General features: G+C 38.8%; 1 long non-coding RNA gene across 3 annotated transcripts in view; it reads right to left on the reverse strand.

Annotated features, from left to right (window-relative positions):
- LOC140609906 (uncharacterized) overlaps positions 1-19,427 on the reverse strand; it is a 170,539-nt gene that overhangs the window by 60,669 nt on the left and 90,443 nt on the right. The window contains exon 5 of one of the 3 annotated variants that reach the window (XR_012011625.1): positions 10,681-11,832. The exons of 1 other annotated variant lie outside the window; for it this stretch is intronic. This is a non-coding gene — a long non-coding RNA (uncharacterized lncRNA). Of the gene's footprint in view, positions 1-10,680; positions 11,833-11,862; positions 12,978-19,427 lie in introns of those variants that run through there. One more of the 3 variants, XR_012011627.1, reaches the window with a different exon arrangement.

Raw genomic sequence — 19,427 nt, forward strand, 5'->3', positions numbered from 1 at the left:
CAGCAAATCAAGACTTAATACCTAACCTAACTGCAGTTTCAGTCCTTCCAGGAATGTGACCTTTAACCAGTCAATCTGGAATTATCTGATCAGCACTGGTAAAGTGATTTGCCTAATAAAACTCTGCAGTCCCCCAAAAGAAGGTGCCCTTGCCTGCAATAATGTACTCTTCGCTAGAGTATCTTTCTTGCCCTGTTCCCCTGTACCTACAGAAGTCTCACATTTTGTACAGCTCCTCATACTTCCTTTCTATCTGCTAAAATGGGTTGCTGCCTAATTAATGAATCCTTAAAGCCAATAGGATCTTCAAACTTACTCAGTTGAATTTTGTTTTTTAACAATAGATTTGAGTTATCCAATAAATTCAGGTGTTTAAAAGTTAACACCTCTTTGTCAAACGACTTAATATCTGTGTCTGTGTGCATGTATGTATGTGTATGTGAGAAATACTGTAATTTAAAATAAAAAAAATATCTCAGTATTGTGATTTATAATAAGGAACATATATTTGGTCTTCATCCCTGTTTCTGGCATAGAACTAAAATACTTGGCATTTCCTAAATGATGAGAGCAATAAAGGTGTGTTTTGTTATGTTAATGGGTTGACTTTTGGAAGTCACCTAAGGATGCAGGCTGGTTACCAGTAGAGCCAACCATGTGATTAAAAGGCTGGGACTTTCAGTTTCACCCTCAGCCCTCCAACCTCTGCTATGGGGGAGAGGAACTGGAGAGTGAATTCTCTCAGCAATAGCCAAGGATTTAATCAATCATGCCTATGTAATAAAGTCTCCATAAAACCCCAAAGGACAGGTTTCAGAGACCTTCTGAATGGTGAACATGTGAAGGTGCTGAGAAGTTCCCTGTACTTTCCCCCAAACTTTGCCCTATGTATCTTCTCCATTTGGCTATTTCTGAGTTATATCCTTTCATTTTTAAAAAGGTGATCTAGTCAGTAAAATGTTTCTCTGTGTTCAATGAGCTACTCTAGCAAATTAATTGAACCTGAGGAGGAGGTTGTGAGAACCTCTAATTTATAGCCAGTTGGTCAGACGTACCAATAAACAGCCCAAACTTGTGACTGGCTTCTGAAGTGGGTTGGGGGAAACAGTTTTGTAGGACTGAACCCTCTACCTGTGGAATATGATGCTATCTCCAGGTAGATAGTGTCAGTGAGTTAAATTCTGGTATCTGAGAGTTGTTTAATAGTGTGGGGCAAACCTCCCCATGCCACGACATCAGAATTGGTACCAGAACCCTTGTACTGTGTGCTCAAATAATATGATAGCCTAGTCATTTATTTTAGGGATAAATATAAAAAGCAAGTTAGTTAATACAGTAAATTTGGGAGAAACTATATTTGGGTAAAAATCTTGTTATCTAAATGATTTCTGTGTGATGTGGGAGATGCCTCTAAACACAAAAAATGTTGGCTGCCATTTAAACATACAGTCAAATATTGATAATTCTAGGTACCCTGGTTCAAATAGAATAAAAAGATAATTTATATTTGGACTGGCATTTATTTAATGTAAATATTAAATAAAATTCTGTGATTCTTTGCCTTTTTGAACTCAAAAAAACTAAAGAAGAAAGAAAAATCTCATCTGCCATATGAAATTAGTAGTGGAGTTTCTACTTAATAGATAATCTACTCATAGATAATCAGGAGGCAATTTCATACATTATTTAGCACATCAGGAGATTTGAAAATAGGCTTTTTAAAAATCTAATGTGTGCCCAGTTCAAAGGAAAAACTTAAACACAGTGGGCCTAAATTAGTATATTTTTTAGGGGGAAAATAGAAGTATGCCATTAATTTTCTTTATGGTTGTAAGATGTTTCTAAGTCAATTTAATTTAAAACACTAATAATTTCATCAAAGGAAAAAAACAATTAGTGAGCATTAAAAGTTATTCAAATATGTAACTGAACATCCATCTAAATAGAATTTGTATTTCTCTAATTGTAGCAAGTCAATTAGAGAGTTAAACACAAATAATGGTGCATGTGATTTAGTCTCCTAAATGCCATAGGCAATAAAATGTATTATTTTAATATACTGTGTGTTCTGAAGTTTTAAAGGTTTATTAACATTTTATGTTATTCACTGTGAACTAAAGTAACAGACCAATTACTTATATGGAATGAAGCCCTTAAAGTGATTCATGTTCAGAGTGACTGCTTGAAGACAGCACTAAAAAAACACAATGTTGTAATGCTCTGACATTAATACTTTTTTGGGAATGTAGCTGGTAACATCTCAGAGCTTCACCTCATTAGACTTTAACCTCATGCAATGAATCTGGTTCTATTTCTAAGTCATCTTTCCTGTGTAGTATAGAATTATTAAGTTGGGCACTGTTCCTTCCTCTGTTTTTATTTTACACTATTACTTAATTCTGAATTAGGATCATCTAGGACTGAAGCTCCTTTATGCAAATTGTAATCTTCTTTTCCCAGTCTACTTGGTGGCAATGAGGGAAATAAACTGTCAACTTTCTGAAGAGCAGAGCTTAACCTATAAGTCTAGGCTTGCCAAATCTTAGCCTCTGTGGAAGCTGGGTCACTGAGAGTGGTCAGGAGCAGAATATGAATTTGCCACAAGGACCACATATGGCCTCATATGTGTTCCAATACTTTCTGTCATTTTGCAGAGTCTTAGGTCACTGTCCTCTGTAGCAGTCAGCTCCCAGCTATCTCTCAATGATTTGAAAAATGAACTTTTTACTTGTAAGGTAGTATAGTATCCAGATGAGGGCTCAGGTTTAGACCCAAACCAACCTGGGTTCCAATCCACCAAGAATGACATAGGTACCCCTAAGTAAGCTCCTGAACATCTTAGCCTCAGTTTTATTAATGGGAATGAAAATGGTACTAACCTCACAAAATTATTGTGAAGGTTAAACGTGACAATGCATGTAAGCCTTTTACCACCACACTTGCCATATGTTAAGCATTCAATAAATGTTTATGTATTACAATAAGTTGGAATAATTAATTATTTATTTCAAATTTTACATTAGGGTCCTTTATCATGAATCACAACTTTGTATTTCTTTTACTACAGATGTCTGTGACATTATGTGCTTGGTTTGAAGGTTAGCAAATACAAATGAATTTAAATGATATAGACTGTTACTACCTTTGCCAAAGCAACAGTCATAACATGCATTCAAAACCAAAGGAAAATGGATGTTGAATTACTCCCCTTTCTTATTCGTTGATCATGATTCTTCCTCCACTGAATCCTTAGCCATATTTTCGACAGATATTTGGGTAAGTCTGAACTAGAAGATCCAGATCCAGATCGCTGCTGCAGCCCTAATCCCATCCTGGCAAGATTCCCCAGGTTTGGAGGGTTACGAGAAGCTAACAGACCCGCCTCCACTCTCAGCTCAGAGGAGGGAGAAAGGAAAGATCAAGATTAGCTGAAAGATTCCTTTGAGTGCCTAGGACACACACACCCTTCTCTGAGCTGTCAGACTCCAGTCATATACGTGATAGCCAAATGTCCTACTTTATTGCCACATACCTATGGCTGATTGAATCAGGGTGGATACTGACCTGAACCAGACCAATAACAGTCATTCCTTTGGGAATTTCTAACTACAGCTGACAGAGCTCATTGTCTTCCTTAGTCACCTGGATTAAAGAAAAGGAGACTCAGACACTGGTGAGCAGCCCTCAGCTGCCCTATAAATAGGAAAGCCAAGGAAGCTGTCCAGAGAAGGAAGAATGAAAGGAATAAAAAGGATATTCAGGAAATCTGAAAGAATCTGGCCTTTGTTTCCCATGTGTTTGGTTTCATTTGCTGCCTCTTTTACTTTATTCTTGGTCTAGAAGACAGCGTATATCCTTATAATTACTCCCCCTTTTTTCCCCCCTAAACCCATTTAAGTAAGCTTCTATTTGATCTGGCCGAAGTAAACATGAACAAAACAGTTGTTCTCACCATTGTCCTTTTCCTCACTAATTCAGAAAGTTTACTAGTTCTTTAAGGGATTTTTGTCTTTTTGGTCCCAGTAAGAATAAAGTATGATTTATGCTCCACATAAAAAATACAACTGTTGTTCTTTCAAAATAGAACCAAAAAAATCATGAATATACTTCCTCAGGGTGTTTGTGTGTGTGTGTGTTAGCCACAATAGGGAAACGCATAAATATACAAAATATATTTGTTTCCAGTATTTTGTAAATTTTTGGAAAATATACTGTGAAAGAAAATACTACAGGTAACATAAAAATGCACAAGTTTGTTGTTGTTTTTTTTTTCAATGTGCCATCACATTTATTGCAGTTGACTCTCACAATGGCCCTGGGAAGGAGGCCAGTGAGACCATGAAGCATGAGAAGGCAAGTGACAAGTCCAAGATCACACATCAAATAATTCATCTGTCTTGGATATGACTCCAGGATATATGAATTAAAAGCCTTAATATTTCTTCCTTTATGTTGCTGTTGTTTTATTTTCTTTGTGTTTCCCAAAATGTATTCCATATTAGACTACTCTCATGGAATATTCCATAGTCCAGTAAATTTGGGAACTACTAAATACTCAATCCCTCTCTTAGAGATTTATAATGTACACTTATAGTCTATAAAGAAATGTATTCAACTTCATTGAATCCAGGGTTTGACCAACCTATTTTCCAAGGAATCATTTTAAAACATTGTTAAACCCATGTTGCCAAAAGAGCTGTTAATAAATTGAAGAGTGAATGGTCAGTTGGTTAAAAATTAAGACATCTGTAAATTTTGACATCTGTAACTACTATACTTTTTGAATATAACATTTTCCTACTGCTAAAAATACTAAAATACATTAAAATATGAAGATATAAAAATCAGCTTAAGTCTTGTGGCCCAGGGAGAACCACTGTCAAACCACTGTCAACACTTCATTGAGCGTAGTGTCATATATCTCTATCCATTTCTATGTGCAATTACAAATGGTTTTGCATCAATCAGATCTTATCATGTGATGATTCATCATGAATATCTCCACTTTCCTCCTTTTTTTTTTTTTAAGATTTTATTTATTTATTCACAAGAGACACAGAGGGAGGCAGACGGAAAAGCAGGCCCCGTACAAGGAACCCGATGTGGAACTCGATCCTGGATCCTAGGATCACACCCTGAGCCAAAGACCGCTGAGCCACCCAGGCATCCGGACTTTCCTAACTCTACCTGCAGCATATGACCAATGTTGAAAATGTGGTGTGTAGTTTTCCATGATTAGATAGATGACCAACATTATATATGTATCTTTTCTCACTTTACAATATGAAAACTGCAAGTTAACTGGCATAGAAAATAAAAAAGAAAACATTTGGTGCATATAATTAAATAATCTAGGAAAAGATATAGCTTCAGGCACAGTTGCCACAGAGGCTCAAACAATATCTCCATCTTTCCTTTTTCCTAGAATGATTATTTTTTTTTAGATAGACTTATCCCTTGAGGGGGACAAAAAGTAGCCTTTGGCAACCCAAAGGCTACATCCCTGCTGGTTTACTTTTTCAGCCAGAAGTGAGCATTTTTATCCAAATTCCCCTTACCACTCTTTCCCTCTGATTGAGTTGACTTAAGTCCTCTGCTTTTCTCCAAAAATCCCCAGGGTTAGGGAAATGCAAATCCCCAATGAGTGTAGCCCTTTGAACTGAGCATTCAGCCTTTTCAGACCTGATGGATTGAAATGAAGATGGTAAATCCCCAGCTAAAATCTGAGAGGGGCCAGGCCAGTAATAAGGTGAATGAAACTGAATTGCCACAAATAACCAAGGTCTTATAAATATGCTAAAATATGGAAACCAAAATCCAAAAGCATAATATTCCACTAAACATAGCATGGTTGTATTTCTCATTCTTAGAGAGTGAACTCTAGCATGGAACATTAGGACCAAATGAAACTGCTTACCAAAATGTATCCTGGATATCTTGGTCAGTCATCATAGGCTGCAAGGAACAGAAGTTATTTCACCTGGTTTAAGGTGGCGGGGACTTTATCACAAGTCTCCAGTAGAAGCTTAGAGAACCTCTTAGTGAGAAGTATAGCAAGGATAGCTGGGTCTCTTGAGAGATTAGAGTTTCTCAAGAAGGTTATCAAGGATTTTAGAGTTTTCTATCATTAGATTTCTCTGCACACATGCATCACTCTCTTGGCTTTAGATACATTTCCTCCATAGTCTAGGAATAATGATGTTCACTCTCTTGCTGATAAAAATGAGGTTTCTATCCCCTTTTTTCTATCTTTGTGTAACTTACCACTGGAATGTTATTCATTTCCTGATACATCTGCCCAAAAGTGTTCTGTCAGTGGTTTTGAAATAAAAAAATGCTGACTCTGTTGTGCCCAGGATCGCGAATCCGAGAAACCACCAAGGAGCCAACACCGATGCAAGTGCATGAGGCTTTATTTGCAAGCTCGAGCTTGGGTCCAAGTATACCCCACACAGCGGAGCAAGGACTTGGACTCCGAAGTGGGTTACAGCTGGGTTTTTTATAGGCTGGTCTAGGGGATTTTCAGAGGGGTGGAGGAATTTCTCAAGTTCTGTTTAGATTCTGATAATAGGGCTTTCAAAGGCATTGAGCTCTGTTCTCATTCTAATATGGGACTTTCTACCACGTGCGTGGGCTCTGTTGTCTTTCCGAAGGACATTCTGCAGTTTTTCCTGTAAAGTTCAGCTCTTATTCACAGGGGCCCAAGATGGCTGTACTTGTGCTAATGCTAAACTGGAGGTGGAATGGCCTTGATTTTTCTCAGCCTCCACTACTCCAGTCCCATCTCCATGTAATCTTTCATTTGGAATATACTCCTCTATTTCTTCTTTTTCTTTATTTCTGTCTATTAAGTAAAACAGCCACCTCTCCCACTCTTGAAGGTGTGGCCTTTATAGATGAATCATTGAAGCCTGCCCTGGCCTTTGGTTGTCTCTCAACCCTTTGCCATCCTCCAAGCGGTCTATTTCGTTCCTTCACAGTTGAGCATGTGGCAAGTCAGTGTTCCAAGGGGGAGGATGAGGAGTCAGACCCTCGGGCAGCAGGTTTTAAAGTATGCAGACATATACAGTCCTACGGGGCTGGCTAGCGGGCCAGGTGGCCTACAAGGTGCCCCTTGAAGGGCAGTTGGAAATATCGGGGCTCCAGACCAGTGTGTAAGCTCCTTTCTGGGAGATCTGGCCAGGGTGAGTGAGGGAGAGAGAGAAGACAAGGATGGCATCCTCCAGCCTCCCCTGAGAGAAAGTCCGCAGGCCTCAGGCAGGTGTGCGCCACACCCGAGGCCTCCCCTCAGGCGGAAGCTCCATGCTCTCGGCGCCTGCGCTGCGGCGGGAGCCTGCCGGGAGCCGCGTGACCGTGCCAGCCGCGGGTTCAGGCCCGCAAGCCCTGCCGAGAGCGCCTGGTGGTCTGGAAGGTGGCAGCTGGGGCAGCGCGTGCCAAGCGCCGCCCCCGGCCCTGGGAAGGTTTACTCTCCCGCAAGAGCCGCGCTGGCCACCAGAGCCCAGGACGCACAGGCGTCCTCCTGCAACGGCCGCCAACACCCAGACGCCAGCTGCTCTCCAGGAGGCACCTGTGCCCAGGAGCGAGGCGGGCACCGCCAGCCTGCCAGCCCCCGTGAGCAGCCCAGCAGGTTCCCAGATGTGCAAGGCAGAAGCCTGCCTCGCTCACTGAGGCTCTGAGACAAGCAAAGAAGCTTCTCCCACGTGAAGTTGGGCGCCCCTGTAGCCGCTCGAACCAGGGCAGGTGAGTTGGAGCATGCCAGGCGTTTAATTTTTTTTTATTTATTTATTTATTTATTTATTTATTTATTTATTTATTTATTTATTTATTTATGATAGTCACAGAGAGAGAGAGAGAGAGAGAGGCAGAGACATAGGCAGAGGGAGAAGCAGGCTCCATGCACCGGGAGCCCAACGTGGGATTCCATCCCGGGTCTCCAGGATCGCGCCCTGGGCCAAAGGCAGGCGCCAAACCACTGCGCCACCCAGGGATCCCATGCCAGGCGTTTAAGAACAGCCTTGTGGGGCTCAGGTCACAGCCCTGTTGGCTCTCAAAGCTAGATGTTTGGGGGGCTCATCTCCCAGGTGGGGGTCATAATAGGTGGAGGAGTCTGGCCTGGCGTTCACACCCTTCACTCCGCAGGGCAAAGCTCTGGGTTTTGCTTGCCTCCTGGACGACTGCACCGAGAATGGAGTCCACGGTGAACTTGTGCCCCAGCCTCTCCTACTTTGTTGTGAGCCTCCTCTTTCTACTGGATGCATAAGGATCCCTCAGCCAGGTGTGGCGGTGGTGGTAGTGGTGGTGGTGGTGGTGGTTTTTTTAAGAGAAATTCTTCCAAGCTGGAGATTCCATGTTATTGTGGGAGGAGGTGAGTTCAGGATCCTCTTGCATTTTCACCTTAAACGGGAACCTTATCTCCATGTGATCTTATAACCCCAGATTGGGTCCGACTGTGTAATTTAAAGTCTGTTTCTTAATTCTTATTTCTTGGATTGTGATATCGTGTGTCAAGTGTGCATTCCTGGTACAATCAGCCACAGCTGACGGGGGCAATTTGCATGTTATCCAAAGGATGTCTAAGAAGATGTGGCCAGGGGAGAAATGCGGGGCAATTTGCTGGAGGATTTGGAAAACCAACAGTTCTCAGACCTGATCTTGAGGCACTGTCATTAAACGTGCTGGTGCTGAAGGCAGACAGCCTAAATTTGAGTCATAGGTCCATAACCTATTTCCTATGTGGCTGGGAGATTTTTAAAATCTCATGTGCAAATATAAATAATGATAATACCTATCTCGTAGGGTTGCTCTGAACAACAAAGAAGCTAATTAGGCTAAAATTCTTAGATTCATGGTTGACACATAGTAAGCACTAAATAAATATTAGCTATTATTAAAATAGTAGGTGCATAAACTGTGTCCAAACAGTTTCAGACAAGGACTCAATGCATTGAATGAAATGTACAGCAAAGAGTGCTGCAAATAGATCATCCGTGATCTTAGGTCTTAGTAATCAAAAGAACAGGGAATGGAGACTAAAGTTCTACCTGAGGGCAAAGGTCCCTGGCCCCCACGTTTATGAACCCCTGGCTGACTTGGCAGCTACTACACATTGCACCAAGGAGACCTGCTTCAGCCTCCAATGGACTTATTCAGTTCAAAACTCCTTGCTAAACTGCTGAGGCTTCTCTTGATCAACTTTATATGGAGTGAGAACCTGTCCCACTGAAAGGTTGTGGGTGGGTGAAGCCCAACATGGCATAGCCTCATTAAGGCAGGGAGTGAAAGGCAAGAAAGCCAATTATAGCAGCTTGCAGCCCCTGTGCAGATGCTGCCATCAGGGGCTGCCAGCCACTCTTGCCTCGGGGCACCAGATAATAACTTCAGAATAGGAACTTGGACAGCCAGCCAGGCTCAGCTTCTACTTCACAGCTCATGGACATGAAAGGCAATACCTTTCAGAACAGCAAAAATGTCCTGAAAGCAGCAGGGAGATGGAGTATTTAATAGGTATGTTCTCCTGGTGGGCGGGTGTCAAGGAAAATGGTCTCTGGTTGCTCATTAAATGTTACCAAGACATTGAGACAGAGAAGGCACAAGGCGCTGAAGAAAAACTCAAACACTTTCACAGCTAGGATGAGTGGGCAGGTTTTGTGAGAATAAACTTGGCTAACTCATGAGAGGTTCTCTATTCTGAAGGCACCACAGGTGTGGGATGAAATTACAGAGAAAGTCAAGAAGAGTTTAATAAGTTCACAGATGTTCCTAATGCGAGTAAAAGTTAGGAAAAGTCAGGCTCCACTTTCACTGGATCTATGGTCCTGCCTCCCCCAGGACACTGATTATAACCTTCATAATTATAGGGTATTTAGAAAAGACTTTTCATGACTCTTGTTTCAATATATGACTCTCTTTTGAAAATCGACCCATGTAGAAGAGGTCAACACGATCGTGTAAATAAAATGTAAAGCACAGTGCCTGACATACAGTAGACATTCAAAACTCTGGCCACTTTTTTCCTTTCCCTGTTTTGTGTAACTTTTCATCTGGACTAAGAGTTTCTCATTTATTTCTTTATATTTATATTTGTTTGACATACATGTATATAGTGTAACTATGTGCCAGTCAATCTTAGCACTTTATATTAATGCATTTAATCCTAACAATAAATTTATAGGATAGGGTCAATTATAAACACTACTTTACAAATAGGGAAACTGAGCTTTGGGATGTTAAGTAGTGTTTTAAAAAATTAACTGGGTAGGGATCCCTGGGTGGCTCAGCGGTTTGGCGCCTGCCTTTGGCCCAGGGCGCGATCCTGGAGGCCCGGGATCGAGTCCCACGTCGGGCTCCCGGCATGGAGCCTGCTTCTCCCTCCTCCTGTGTCTCTGCCTCTCTCTCTCTCTTTCTATCATAAATAAAAATAAATTAATTAAAAAATTAACTGGGTAAATTTAAAGTTCTAATTGGCTTTATTAAATGGTTCTTGAATCTGGAGGCATCCCATCTAGCAAGTAGAGGGATGCTCCAAGGAGTTGTGCGAAATGGAAGGTTTTTATAGGACGGAGGCAGGACGGGAAAAGTTATTAGCAAAAGTAAAGAAAGAACTGTTTCAGGCAAGATGAAACAGTTTCCTTCCTTTAGATGAAAGATGTTTCCTTCCTTTAGAGGAAAGAGAAAGGGGTCTTACTAAACAGATTAACTCATCTTCCTTTGGGGAGTAGAGAAGGCCCATGTGACAGATTACATCATTTATGCTGATCAGAAAATTCCTGACTGGTCAAGACTGTATTTCTGGGGGAGGTTGAAATTACAATTAGATTAGGCATTAAGCCCTGGTGTACTGACTTGGGGCCTTACTGTAAGTGATGCCATTTTGTACCTATGGTTTTCTTCTCTCTTCTTTTATTTTCCTTTCGCTCTTTACTTTTTTTCTTTTTAATACTAGTAAAGGGTGAAGCCAGAATTGGAAGCTATAAATAAATGTATGGTTTTAGTCAACAGTGGTCTCAGAGGACAGAAAGGAAATATATTTATCTGTGTTTTATTTGGCCTCAGGTAGTTCCTCCCCCCCGGGAGGCATTCAGTATCTGCTTATCAAACTTTGGAAGAGCAAGCAATACACCTTCCTAAGACTCTAGTACAAACCTTCCCCATGTATACTGAAAGGATTCAGATTCTCACTTAAGAACTTAGAAGTAAAAGAAATTAATGGACAGAAGTAGCTTCTTGCCTGTGTGCTATACCAGTTTAGTTGGAGACCAGACAGCAAGTATAATCATAAAAAATGTATACAATTTTCATTCCATTTTCCAGGCGCAGAACCAAAATTCAGAGGCTCTATGTTGAATCATCTTATCCAATTCTCAGGCTGCTTCCAGTCCTGTTTTAATCCCTGCTTCTGCCACAGTGGGACAAAAGACATCTTCTGTTAGGATGCCCTCTTCTTATGAGTCTTTTGATTGCAAGGGAGTGAGTCCATCTTCAGGTACAGCTGGATTTCAGACTTTAATGGTGTTGTTGGTATTTGGTTACTCTTCCCTATCTTCCATCTGCCTTTCCCAATTTGGCTGCATTCCAAGAATCCTCCTTTAGCATAGTCAAATAGCTACGTCAGCACCCAACTTTATGTTTCCTCATTTTTATAGCCCATATGAAAGACAGAATTTCTCAGAAATTCTAGGCAGTTTGGTTATAATGCATAGGATTGGGTTGGGTTATATGCCATATATGAAAAAATCAATTAACCACTCTGGATCATGGGAATCAAGTTAGCAATCACTTTGAATCAAGGGAATCTGCTGTACTGATTGATTTCAGTCAGGACTAAATGCTCTTCTGCAGAACAAAAAGAATAGATTAGTGGCTTTGCAAACAAGTGCTACACAGTATTGACATAATGATTGTTCCTGCAGATGCAAACAACCTCCTTAATAGCTTCCACCTTTTTTCTCATCTGCCCTCCCACTTTTCGACCCTCAGGGTTTGTCTTTCTAAGGACATTTTCGTTTGGCTTTAAACTTGCCATTATTGGAAGATCTAAAGGCCACAGGCAGGATCCTGAGACATATAAGAACAGGAACAGGGTTTTGTCATCTTAAAAGAATTATCAGCCAAGGTTTATTCCCTGAACTACTTATAAGCATCTTTTCTCTCTCTCTCTTCCCCAAATGCCAAAATGAATCAATTGCTTACAGATAGATAAGTACATCTTCCTAGCTGTTAGATTCAAAGATGGGGCTTTTGATGCATTTCCTATTCCCACAGAAGAAGGCATACCAGGGGGACTCTGTGTGCTGTTAGGTTTGGAGTGAATAAGCAGCTCCCACTTAACTTTACGAATAATTTCTATAAGCAAATTTGAGTAGGAACAATGTTATTTGTGAGAAATTGTAAGAGTTAAAGAATAAGGACACAACGAACCCTTTTGCCCACCTCACAGCCTAAGAAGATATATTAACATTACTTTTGAAGGCCCCTCTGTATCCCTCAGTTATCTCCTCTCAAGTTCCCATGATTTTCACCATAATTTTTCCTCACATGGATATCCCTAACAACATACTGATTAGTTTGCAGATTTCAAATCAACTCAATAAAATCTTAACAGTTATATTTTATTGTGACTTGCTTTTTCACTCATATTCCCAAGAATTATCCAATTATACATAACTATACTATAGTTCATTTCACTGTATATGGCATTCAACTGCATGACTAGTCCTTGATTTATCCTATATTCTTGATAGGCACTTGTACCTTTTTCATTATTTGGCATTTATTAACATTTTCACACATGTGTCCGGGTACAATCTTTAGGGATTATCCTAGGGACTACTTTGCTGGGTCGTAGGGCTTGCCCATCTTCAATTTGACTACATAATGCCAACCTGTTTGCCAAATTGATTAAAACAATAGACACTTCCACCAACAGTGTGTCTGTTTTTGAGTAGATCCACATCCATGCCAACATTGATGTTGAAATACTTTTAATTACATTTTTACTTTTGAACACTTTAAAATTAATAGATAACTTGCGAAGAGAGTACAGTATGCCCCATACCAAATTTCTTCCATTAACTTTAGTATGATATGTTATTATATATTTATTTATTTATAGATTTATTTGTTTTTTTATTTATTCATGATAGACATAGAGAGAGAGAGAGGCAGAGACACAGGCAGGAGAAGCAGGCTCCATGCCGGAGCCCAACACAGGACTCGATCCCGGGACTCCAGGATCGCGCCCTGGGCCAAAGGCAGGCGCCAAACCGCTGAGCCACTCAGGGATCCCATGATATGCTATTATATTTAATGCATGAATAATACTGAGACATTGTCATTAATGAAAGTCTACACTGTATTCAGATTTTTATAGTTGTTTCCTAATGTCCTTTTACAGTTCCCAGATATCATTGAAGATACCCATATTATATTTAGTCCCGTGTCTCCTTAGACTCCTCTTGGTTGTGATAGTTAATCAGATTTTATTTTTGTTTTTGATGATCTTGGCAGTTTGTAAGAGTACTGGTCAGGTATTTTGTAGAATGTCTCTCCATTGAGATTTGTCTGATGTTTGTTCTCATGATTACACTGGGACTATGTATTCTTGGGAAGAAGACCACAGAGGTAGAGTACCATTCTCATCAAATCACTGCAGGGACACATGTTATCAACATGACTTATTATTGCTGATGTTGACCTTGATCACCTGGCCAAGGTAGTGTTTGTCAGATTCCTTCACTGCAAAGTTACTCTTTTCCCCTTTTTTCCATAATTGTGTTATTTGAAAGGACATCACTGTGCAGTAGTGCACAGTTATAGAGAGGAGGATATGCTTTAGCTCCCTGAGGGTGGAGTATCAATACAAATTATTTGGAATTTTTCCGCATGGGAGATTTATACTATTCTATTTATTCAATCATTTATATGATTGATGTAAATTCATCTATATTTTATATTTTGGTTATAATTCAACACTATTTTATTTATTGTGCTGCTCAAATTGCTCTAGCTTTGGCTACTGGTAGCTCCTTGAAAGGCTTTTTGCTTTTGTCAGTATGTGTGAGTGAATGTGGTATCTCCTCAGGATTTCAATCTGCACTTCTGTAACCCTTTACTCTGAGAATCACATTTGCTAGTTTTTCTATTGGATTGTAGGTGTTTTATTTTTTTTTCATTTGTCTCAATTTCTTTCTTTTTTGCTAAGTAATTATTTTTAGTTATATGTGTTAGAGATATTAGTGTTTCCCAATTTTGTGCTTCTCTTTTATTTATGAACACTCTTGGCATACTGAAATTCTAAGGATTAGTACAAATAAATAGTGATTTTTTTTAAGGTTGTAACTTTATAAGATTAAGAATCTCTTGACTTCCTGGGATGCCTGGGTGGTTTAGTTGGTTAACTGTCCAACTCTTGGTTTCAGCACAGGTCGTGATCTCAGAAGCCTGATATTGATCAGGATCTGTATTCAGCAGGGAGTTGGCTTGAGATTCTCTCCCTCTCTCTCTCTCTACCCCTCTCCCTGCTCACACACTCTGTCTCTTAAATAAATAAATAAAATCTTTCAAAACACCTCTCTACTTCCTGAGATTATAAAGATATTCTCCAAAATATTCTTTTGTAGACTGCCTTTCACCTCAGTGAAATTGATTTGTGTACATAGTGTGATTTAGGGTCCAATTGATATTTTTTCCATGTAGATGACTAATTATCTCAGCAGCATTCATTGAAGAGTAAATTATTTTGTTAATGATCTAACAACATTTTAACAGTATTGTAAATTGAGTTTCCATAATTGTGGATCCTTGTCTAGAATCACTGTCTTAATTCCATTCTTAAAATTTCTGTCCTTCTTAGGATATCACATGTCCTTAATTATGAAAGCCATATTTATCTATTTATTTTATTTAGTAAGGCAAGTTCTACCAAGATATATATTTTTTTAATTTTTTATTTATTTATGATAGTCACAGAGAGAGAGAGGCAGAGACACAGGCAGAGGGAGAAGCAGGCTCCATGCACCGGGAGCCCGACGTGGGATTCGATCCCGGGTCTCCAGGATCGCGCCCTAGGCCAAAGGCAGGCGCTAAACCGCTGCGCCACCCAGGGATCCCCTCCACCAAGATATTATCTTTAGGATTGACTTGGACATTTTTTGCCATTTGCTTTAGCATATAAATTCTAGTATTGTTTTGTGAAGTTCCACAAAGATCAACCCAAAACATAACAAAAGAGTTGATGGAATTTAATTGAATCTATAGATCAACTTGGAAACAATCTCTGTACAATATTGAGCTCTTTACTATATTCTAATCCATGTATGTGGCATATCTCTTCATTAAAGAATCTTTAATGTCTTTCAATACATTTTTAGGATTTCTTGCATAATAATATTATCTTCAGTGGGATGCCTGGGTGATTTGGTGGTTAAAGCATCTGCCTTTGGCTCAGGGTTTCATCCTGGAGTCCTGGGATCAAGTCGCACATTGGGCTCCCTGATGGAGCCTGCTTCTCCCTCTGCCTTTCTCCCTCTGCTTTTCTCTCTGTGTTTATCATGAATAAATAAATATTTTTTAAAAATTAAAAGTAAATAAAAATAAAAAATATCTGTACAGATAGCATCTATTAAGACCACCCGGTGCACAGAATAAACTAAATATATATATTGATAATAGGAAGAAAGTAAGTAAAACAAGGAAAGAGACAGGAAGAAGGATAAGCAGGGACTGTTTCTTCTGGAGCCTTACAAGTCAGCCTTGAATTCTGTCCAGGAGATGAGAAATCTGTAGAGTCTTAGGGAATTTTTTTTAAAAAATCAAATACATCTGGCAACCTCAAGAAAAATGAATCAAGGAGGAGCAAGAATGAATGTTGAAAGGAAACTACGGTGGCCAGATGAACCATTTGTAGGAAGTCTGCAGTGTTAAGCAGGTTGGAAAGAAAGATATTTATGTATTTGGTATGGAGAAATAAAGGAGTGATCCATTGAGAAAGCAAGTAATTTTAGGAATATTCTATGCTGTAATGCACTATAATTTATATCTGAAATTTACGAGTTAGAGCAATTTAAAATTTATATCTATTTTTATAGGTTTCAGTTCTACTCTGGAACTTCAAAGATGTGGTGAGTCATTCATAGGTATGACAACTTGAGAGTTGAAGTTCCTATGTGTATGTCATTTTACCTCAACTGGTTATTTCTTCATTTTATATGAATTATTTCCTAATTTTATATGATTTAAGAATTTGATTTAGATTACTGAAGTGCCACCATATAATAAAGGGTTACGATTATGTCTTTTTATAAGAATAACTTGATATTGAAGCTGAACTGGCCTAATAAACACCAGATAGGTTTAAAGTTGCTAATTTAGAGGATATTCTCACTTTCTTTGGATAGGGGATATGGGTAAAACATATGGAAATTCCTAGATGAGGAGACATTGGTGAGAATGGAGAGAAAAAAATAGTATTCTACATGCAGACTCCTATTGTTAATTTAATCAGCATTTCCATAATATTTCCACTCATGGCCCAACTAACGTCCTATGTGCCATAAGGTAGCAGCACAGTTAGACTATTACATGAATCCTACTAAAGGACAAATTTAATGCCTGACTCATCTTTGAACTCCCAGTGTTGAGAATGGGGCTTTGCACGTAATAAGTGCCCAATACAACAGATGTTTCAAAGAGAACCGTTCTGTCATTTTACTTGAAATAGCCAGTGATTTGTAGGCACATGCTTAGTGTCTCCTGGAGGTAATCCAGCCCTGCAAATGGTTATTTCTGCTGGGTTCCTGGGATCCCCACAAGGTACCAAAAGGGTTCTTATTAGATCTACTCAAAAATAGCTTCAGAAGAAGTTATGTGGGTATTGAAAAGTATCAGGAAGTGGAGGAAAATTTAAATGTTTGTACCGTTTACATGAATACCAAAATCATCTTTGTTAAAAGATCAAGAAACAAAGTATCAGGTAGTCTCTTCTCTTTTAGAATTAACCTTCCATAAATAATTCTTCTATTTGTGGCCAGTTAGTTGAAGCCAAGAACTAACTTCTCTGAGATAAATTTCAAATTTTCTCCCTTTTAAAATGAGATATTTGAGAAGTAATATCACTTGTAATTCAAATCAGGCCAAAGAGGCACAACTAGCATTTTTTCAAAGATTAAGGTATGAATGTTTTCAAACATACAGCAAAGTTGAAATAATTTCACAGTAAACATAAAAATACCTGCCACCTACATTCTCTCACTCATATTTCACTAAACTTGTTTTGTTATGTATCTATCCATCTATTCATATCTCTATGTGTAAATCTTTCTTGTGTTTAAGCATTTCAAACTCATTACAAACATCAGTAGGCTTTTCCCAAATATCTCAGCATGCATACCATTTACTACAAAATTGTAAGACACTGCATTTACCACCTTATGGATTATGTATAATGAGATAGTAGTAGCTCTCCAAAGCGTGGGCTGCTAAGATTTTCTAATTTTCTGTCTTCTTTGCTGACTGACACCAAAGATTGAGATTGAGAATCTCAGTATCAATGCCATTGAGATTGAGAATGCTCGACTTGTTACATAGATCATAATTAGTATTGTGTATTACAAGATAAAGAAGTTATTTCAGTAGAAAAACTTTCATATATGATATATAATTTGGTTGGATCACGAGCTACAAGTAGAATTTCAACATCAATGCACATAGCACAGTGCCCTGCCCCAAGGAAATACTTTAATGTATTTTCAAATCCATTTTAATATTTGTATACATACTTCCCACATTCAGTATTTATCTCATATGACTAACCTGAATTAGTGTAAAGATCTTTTACTCCCCAGAGCCCTTACCCTGTGCTGCTTTTTCTGATGATCAAACACTATACAATATAAAATAAAAAATAAAAATCTGCTCTTTCCCCACATTAATGATGTACTTCCACACTCTTCCTCTCATCATGGCATTTTAGTTTTTGGATACACATCTTACACGCTATAATGTGCACAGTCTGGTAACTTTCCTTTCTGCCCTATTATTTTTAGGAGTTGTGGTTTTTAAGTAAAGGAAAAGAATAAGTATTAAGACAGGAATTTAACTAGTCACTTCAAAAATCAATATCTATGCAGTGGAGCCTGGGTGAACAGTTTTTTGGCTGGCATGTTGACTTCCTTTTAAGTGATAATGTGTGTATCTATGCCTTGTCTGCCACCATTATGATTAATAATTTTGTTCTTAGCTCCAAAGAGGAAAATCTAATAATCTGGTTAACAGATCCATCCACAAAGGATGATTTCCCCAACTACTGGCCAATACATTGATATTGCAGTGAGTCTTAGTTTCTCCAACATAAATGAGATGAACTACATCTAAAGTCACTGATGCTGTTTATGCCTATGATTGGCTACTCCCCACCTAACAAGGGGCCTGGTACATAGTAGACATTCTATAAATGTTTTAATGCATAGATCTTACACTGTTATTTACTCTAACTGCAAAATCATTTTGAAATATGAATATAACAGCATACTTTATTATATTGTAAATAGGCTATAATAACATGAAATCAAAACCTACAAGAATATACAGAATAGGTAGTGTGTTAATTTCCTAGAGTTGCAGTAATAAATTGCTACAAGCTCAATGGATTAAAAAAACAGAAATTCATTCTCTCACAGTTCCAGAGGCTAAAAATCTGAAATCTAGGTGTTGGCAGGACTCAACTCCTTTCTGAGACTCTGAGGGAGAATTTTGCCTTGCATCTACCAGCTTTTGGTGGCTCCAGACATTCCATGTGGATGCATTGCTCTGATTTCTACCTCTGTCTTTACCTGGCCTTGTCCTCTGTGTCTCTGTCTCCTTCTCATCTATCTCAAATCTCCCTCAACTTTTCTTTATAAGGACACCTGTCTTTGGATTTAGGGCCCAGTCAGATAATAAACCTCATCTTGACCTTCTTAATTCCATCTACAGAGACCTCTTTTCTAAGGAAGCTTACATTCACAGATTGTAGGGGTTAGGACAGGGACATAACTTTTTGAGGGCTACATTCAACCCACTACTCACTCAGTATGCTATGCACTCACATACTTTCCTGTAGAATAATGCAAATCAAGAGAATGTTGTGCAGCAAAGCTTTTAAATGAACATGCTGTATTTAAGGAACAGCTGAGAAATATAACTGATGTATTTTTAACCAAGGCTGCAATTTCCCTTTGTTAATATCTTTGCTCTATAAAATGTATCTGGAACTTAAATCATCCAAAAGTGTAGCAAACTGTTGCTGTAAAGAAAATTTCATTATTTACTACCAACAAAATTAAATTAAAACTACTATAGATCTTAAAGCTGCAATTCTAATGACAGAAACCCTCCTTGGAACATCTCCTCTATGAAGGTGGAATCACTCAGAAACTCTTCAAAATTTCTAT

The sequence above is a fragment of the Canis lupus genome, chromosome 19, assembly GCF_048164855.1.
Source record: "Canis lupus baileyi chromosome 19, mCanLup2.hap1, whole genome shotgun sequence".
NCBI classification, from domain to species: Eukaryota; Metazoa; Chordata; class Mammalia; order Carnivora; family Canidae; genus Canis; species Canis lupus.